Here is a 6,628-nt window from a genome sequence, read left to right on the forward strand (position 1 = left end):
TTATACTGTAGGGGGCGCTAGTACACACCTTCTGTACAGAATTTCCAAAAATCACAAGTGAAGAAGAAACCGAAACAACAGATGCTTCCACATGTAATCTAACACGATCATCAGACATAAAACGGTATCAAAACTATGTAACATTATGGAATAAAATGTCGACCAATGAAGAGGTAATAATTAAACTTACGAGTATACTTGCAGTATAAAACTACTAAACTAGTAGTTTACTGAGACTATACTTCAAAGTGTACTAAAAATGCTACTACAAGTAATTAGAAAACTATCAGTATACATATAAGTTCACTTTTAGTATAGTTGCAGTACAAACGAAACATTTTGATGTAAACTAGTTGTGTACTCAAAGTTTACTACTGTTATACTTAAAGTATACTTAAAAGTATACTTTTATATACTAGAAAGTGGGCCAATTTAGTCCCAAGGAGTATTGAAATAGTACACTTACAAGTATAAAACTAGTACACTGATATTTGTATACTTACTACATAAAGTATACTTAAAAATATACTTGAACTTTACTTAAGTATACTTACTAAAATAAACTTGAAGTATACTACTTTTTGGTAAGGGACATCATAGCTGGCTGTGTTCCCACTTAAAATACTTAATCAAGTAGGTCATTTTATTCTCAAATAATACAATATCTTTCTTCACCTGTGTTAATAGTACTGACAACAATAGCATATCACAGTTTTTGGCTAGATGCAAGTGAATCATATGACATCCTGTTGGATCCATAGGTGGCATCTTAAAGGGATAGTTCAACCCAAAATGAAAATTCTGTCATTAATTACTCATCCTCACGTCGTTCCAAACCCATAAGACCTTCGTTCATCTTCGGGACACAAATGAAGATATTTTTGATGATTTTTGTACTCTAGTGAACACTCACTCAGGTGCGTTGTGTTGACACGCAAGTCTTCTAACGTGTGAACACAACACAAATGCGTTGTCATGCTCTCGTGAGCGCACAATGCAGATCATTTTCATAAATACAGTTAAATATTTTTTTATGCAAACAAAGCACTCACTTCACTTAATAAAACTGAGGTTAAACCACTGGAGTCACATGGAGTACTTTAACGATTTATTTTCTACCATTCTGGACTTTGAATGTGTAAGTTGTTTTGCTGCCTTGGAAAGCTCTTGGATTTCATCAAAAAGATCTTCATTTGTGTTCGGAAGAGGAATGAAGTTTACGGGTGTGAAACGACAACAGGGTGAGTAATTAATGACAGAATTTCCATTTTGGGTGAACTATCCCATTAATTTGTCCATAGTTCCATCTTCCAACTAAAGAAAAAGATGAAAGGAGCTGTTTTTGTGCTCAGTGCCTCCCCTCGAACATAAGCCAATGGCAGTCGAGTATCAGTTGCATGGGGAGCGGAACTCGGACATCTTTAGGTTTCAGCGCCATAGAGAAACATTGGAAAATCGGAAGCTCTCATCGGTTTGATAATGTGTAAATGCCACAAAAATATTAAAACTATGTGCCTGGGCTACTTGTAACACTGATCCCAGGTATCCTGAGAGGATAGGCAATGGGATTTTGAATGTATTTTATTATTCAGTGTTCATTTTCTGGTTGTCATGCTCTCATTAAGTTACCGTTTTCATCTGCTCAAGCAGAATGTTAATGTCATCTTGTGCTTCAGCAAGGTATTTCTGGCTAAAACTAGCTAACGTTAAAGTTAGAGCGTCCATGCTAACATACAAACCTAATTTATGTTAAATTTTATGTTATAAAATTAGGGCATTGGTCTCAAACTCAATTCCTGGAGGGCCACAGCTCTGCACAGTTTTGCTCCAGCCCTAATAAAACACACCTGATCCAGCTAATCAAGGTCTTTGGGATCACTATAAACTTCCAAGCAGGTGTGATTTGGAGCTAAACTCTGCAGAGCTGTGGCCCTCCAGGAATTGAGTTTGAGACCACTGGTGTAGGGCAAAAACATAACACATAAACGAAGGTCTACATTTCAGTGCCTCTCCATATTAAACTGTTTAAGTGTAAATTAATTTAATTTTCAATGTGGTACATGAACAGTGAACAGTGAATAGCTTATCCCTGACCTACTATATTTGCCAGAATCAGCTAAATATAACTATTTAGCAGATTTAACTATTTAACTAGGGGAACAATCCAACCCTCTCCATTGACTTTGTATAGCGGGAAGCTGCCTCAAAAAAACAGAACAATGTCTAAAAGCTGCTATGTGACAAGGTGTACAGTCACTTTCACTTATCAAAGCTGTGAAAACCTCCATTACAGGACATTTATGTATGTCCTCATTTATAAATAGAATACATAGTTTTTTGTATAATACTGCATATATAATATTATAATATAATATTTTAGGGCTGTCGCGATTCGTCGATTTTATTCGACTATTCGATTTTTTTAAATCCCAGACTTCATTTTGCTGCGTCGACTATCCGGCAAAATACCGGAGGTGGCGCATTTCACGGACGAGAATCCATAAAACACATTATCAGACTGTTTCCCAAGGCTGCATGATATATTAAACCCATTTAAAATCATAATTGTGAATTCACAAACGCATTTAAGCATAATTGTGAATTCACAAAGCTTTAATTATTTACATGCGTGTAGGTTAAGTAGCCTACATGCGTCTCACAGCGGCTCCAATCACAGTAGTTCCACAGGAACTGTTATCACGTGTGTGGAGCGTCTCAAACTCCATCTCTGCATGTTGTTGTGAGTTTGGGTTTATTATAACGTTCATTTGGAAACACAACATGCGCCATTTCATCAGATTTGTAAGGTAAATCATTTATAAATCTACACAAACTCAGGAGAATACATCGCGGTTTCAAAATAAAAGCTCAAACCCTCACTCTGAGTTTACACGTTTTGTTCAATAAAACCATATGATTTCTTGCTTTTGATACTTTATTTGAACTAATTATTGCCTCATTGCTATTATATATGTATTTTAAGTCATTTTAAAGGCTATTGTATACTTACATCTACTTTTATTACCACAAAAAAAATTATTATAATTAGGCTATAGGGCACTATGAAATCCGTTTTATTTCCAAATTCAGTTTTTTTTTTTTCCATTTTCATTTTTCTGTACTCTGTTTTAATGGTTAAATTACATTTTATTAATCAAAAAGCCTGTCTAATGAATTGAGTTTTACAGTTTTATCTTTACCAAATTCTGTTTTCCATTATTTTCTGGATTCCATTTTGATGGTTCCATTAAATTTTAATAATCAAAAGCATCTCCAATTAATTAATTTTATTTAAAGGGGTCATATGATGCTTTTTTAAAAGATCATTATTTTGTGTGTTTGGTGTAACAGAATATGTTGACATGCTTTAATGTTCAAAAAACACATTATTTTTCAAATACTGTACATTATTGGCAATGATCTTTTCAGAAACATACTTGGATCATTAGAAGAATCTGAATCAGTGTGACCAACAGAGGTGAGGCCAACACTGTCTGACAGGTGTTTGTTCACTGTTCGTTTTATTTTTTGGCCAGGGATATCTGCTCTCATTTCAAACTGATCCCATGAAGGATCTGTCCTAATGTCTTTTAAAGCCTGCAGGGAAGCATTGATGACCTCACTTGCTGTACATACATTTACAGTGTTACCCTGGAACACAGCATTTTCAGATTTTAAGACCCCAAGTATTTTTACAAGGAAATCGCCAATTTTGAAGAAGTTGTGTGTTTCTAGCTGCACCATCAAGCCAGATGCTTCTGTTCTGATATCCATGGGTGCAGTACTGCTGTGTGAAACCTCTGAGAGAATTGCTAAAACATCCTCCTTATTGTCTACAAGACACTTTGTCACATCATAGTGGCTTGTCCACCTAATCTCCTGCAGCCTTTTAAGGCAAGGGACATCATAGTTATGTATAACATACCATACAAGGTTCTGCTTGAATGGCACGCACTACTGCTAAGTGAAGTTGGTGGTTGTAGCAGTGGATGTATGGTATTTCTCTACAAGTTTCTTTTGAAGCAGAGCTTGCACCCCACCCCTGATACCACTCATGACAGAGGCACCGTCATAGCGCTGACTGATGATTTTGTCAGTACTATAGCCTTGATCATCCAGGGCTGTAAGAATTTGTGAGGTAATGTACTCTGCATTCAACTGCTCAAGATCAAGCAGGCCAATTAGGTGCTCTTCTGGAACTGAGTTGCACACAAACCTTATCACTAGTGACAGGTTCTCCACATTACATCTATCTCGAGTTCCATCACTTTTTATACAGAATTCTGATGTGTCTGCACTTTCATATTTTTGTTTTACCTCATTCAGCACACACTGTGCTAATGTGTCAATGATTTCATTTAGCACAGGGGTGCCTAAACTCGGTCCTGGAGGGCCGGTGTCCTGCAGAGTTTTATTACTGTAGATGATGAACATTTACAAAGAATTTACACAGCTCCTAGTAGATCTGTCTCCCAAACTGCTACAGCATCAAGCAACACTCCCGTTCAGGAGGAATCTCCCAGGCCATCAACATCCACCTCGAGCTGTCCTAGCCAGGGGAGAGTGCTATCTGTGGCCGTCCTGCAATCACAGAAAGAGCTGAATCAGTCAGTTTGTGATGTTGTGACTGAACTGCGCCAGGTGCGACAGTCCCTAGTTCAGATGAACCAGACTCTGTGCACTCTTGTTGACTGTTTGAAAAAACGGTGTGTGTGTGAATAAAAGTTTCGAGTTTGAAATGTAAAGTTTGTTTCTCTACTGCTTCTCATAATTTTGATTTGTTGCAAGGCAGCTGTGTAGAACTACACACACTGGTATAAAGCATAAATAATGTAATGTAGCCTATTAGATTATGTAACGCAAGGTATTACTTGCATGGTGTGGTATTCTAAAAAAACATATTTTTCCATAAAACGGGTGGTCTTACCTGTTGAAATAACCTGTGGATTAACTGCCGTCTTCTCACGATCGCGACAGCATGTGCGTACCAGTCGGCGGGTAGTGGAAGGGGATCCTCTGGAACATCCATGCGCATTTCCTCTTCTGGTAGCCCAACCCCATAACTCAAGCAGATATTGTGCAGAACACAACAAGCCAAAACAATTTGGCACACTTTGACTGGATCATATAGGAGTCTCCCGCCCGATGCATCCAGACATCGCCACCTTCCCTTTAGGAGCCCAATTGTGCGCTCCACAACTGACCGGGCGCAGGCATGGGACATGTTATAGTGGGCTTCTTCAGCTGTCTGTGGGTGCGCTATGGGGATGAGAAGCCATGGCTTCAGAGGATAACCTCGGTCACCTATAATTGTATAGAGAATTATTTTTGAACACGAAAATGGAATTACAGCTAAACACAAATTTATTTACATAAGCCATCCATCTCTACCTGCTCCTGCCTCTAGACGATTGCCCACGCTGCAGTTGCGCACAATGGAGTCGTGCGTCGACCCTGGCCATCTTGCAACTGTATTAAGAATTGCCATTCGAGCATTGCAAATGAGCTGTACATCAATTGAATGGAAATTTTTCCTATTAACATACACATATTCATGTGCATGAGGTGCTCGTATGGCAACATGAGTGCAATCTACTGCACCTAGGACATTGGGGAATCCTGTTTGGCACACAAAATCATCCATAACATGCTGCTGCTCCTCGGCAGTGTATGGGAACTTTATGTACCGAGTGGACAATCGGATGATGCCTTGAAGCACAGCTGGCATAAGTCTACTCACAGATGGCTGGGATATTCCTGATCGGTCACCAATCTCTCTTTGAAATGTTCCCGTGGCCAGGAACCCAAGCACGGAGAGCACCTGTACCTCCACCGGTATGGCCTGGTTGGAGTTGGTGCGTCTCTGTATATTAGGGCCTATCTGGGCACAAAGATGTAACAGTGCAGCTCTTGGCAAACGGTACCTGCTTATCAACCATTCGTCGCCATACGCAAAGAAATCTGCCCGATCTCTAAAAACGCGTTGTCTTCTCATTGCACGGTTTGCAATATCTTCAAGAAGCGCTAATGCTGCCATTCTGCCTCTTGCAAACTACTTCATCATAGGTCATTTTATAGGCCATAGATGCACAGAAATGATTAACACGCGTGGACCCAAATTATTTGATAATGTGTAATTATTCTGTGGACAAAATGTGTCAAAAGTACTATTCTAGAAACAACATTAATAATAATAATAATAATAGTAGTAGTAATTATAAAAAATTTGGTTTCCAAAAGTGAGAATAAACTACGAATTCAAGTAAAATTCAGTCATCTTATAAAAAGTGAGCCATCCTACTTTTAAAATCATTTGCTATGACAACTAATAAAAAGTTTAGTATCACGAAATTCTTGCAAAACTTTAAAAGACATTATTGAAAAAAAAATTTGAATGTTTCATATCATAAAATAAATGATTACTCGATTATGGTCTCCGGTCTGAAAAAACCTGCATGTGATTTGGCATGTCTTTATATTTACACAGTTTACTAATGCTGCTCAAATGTGCCATTAATGTACTGACACAAAAATATATAGTGTATTTTATACAAATATAACTGATGTAAATGACAAAAACAAAGTTTAAGGCTGATGTCTCTATTCATTTTCACAGAAGCAAAGCAGC

Source organism: Sinocyclocheilus anshuiensis, unplaced genomic scaffold, assembly GCF_001515605.1.
Source record: "Sinocyclocheilus anshuiensis isolate Anshui unplaced genomic scaffold, SAMN03320099.WGS_v1.1 scaffold229, whole genome shotgun sequence".
In the NCBI taxonomy this organism is placed as follows: domain Eukaryota; kingdom Metazoa; phylum Chordata; class Actinopteri; order Cypriniformes; family Cyprinidae; genus Sinocyclocheilus; species Sinocyclocheilus anshuiensis.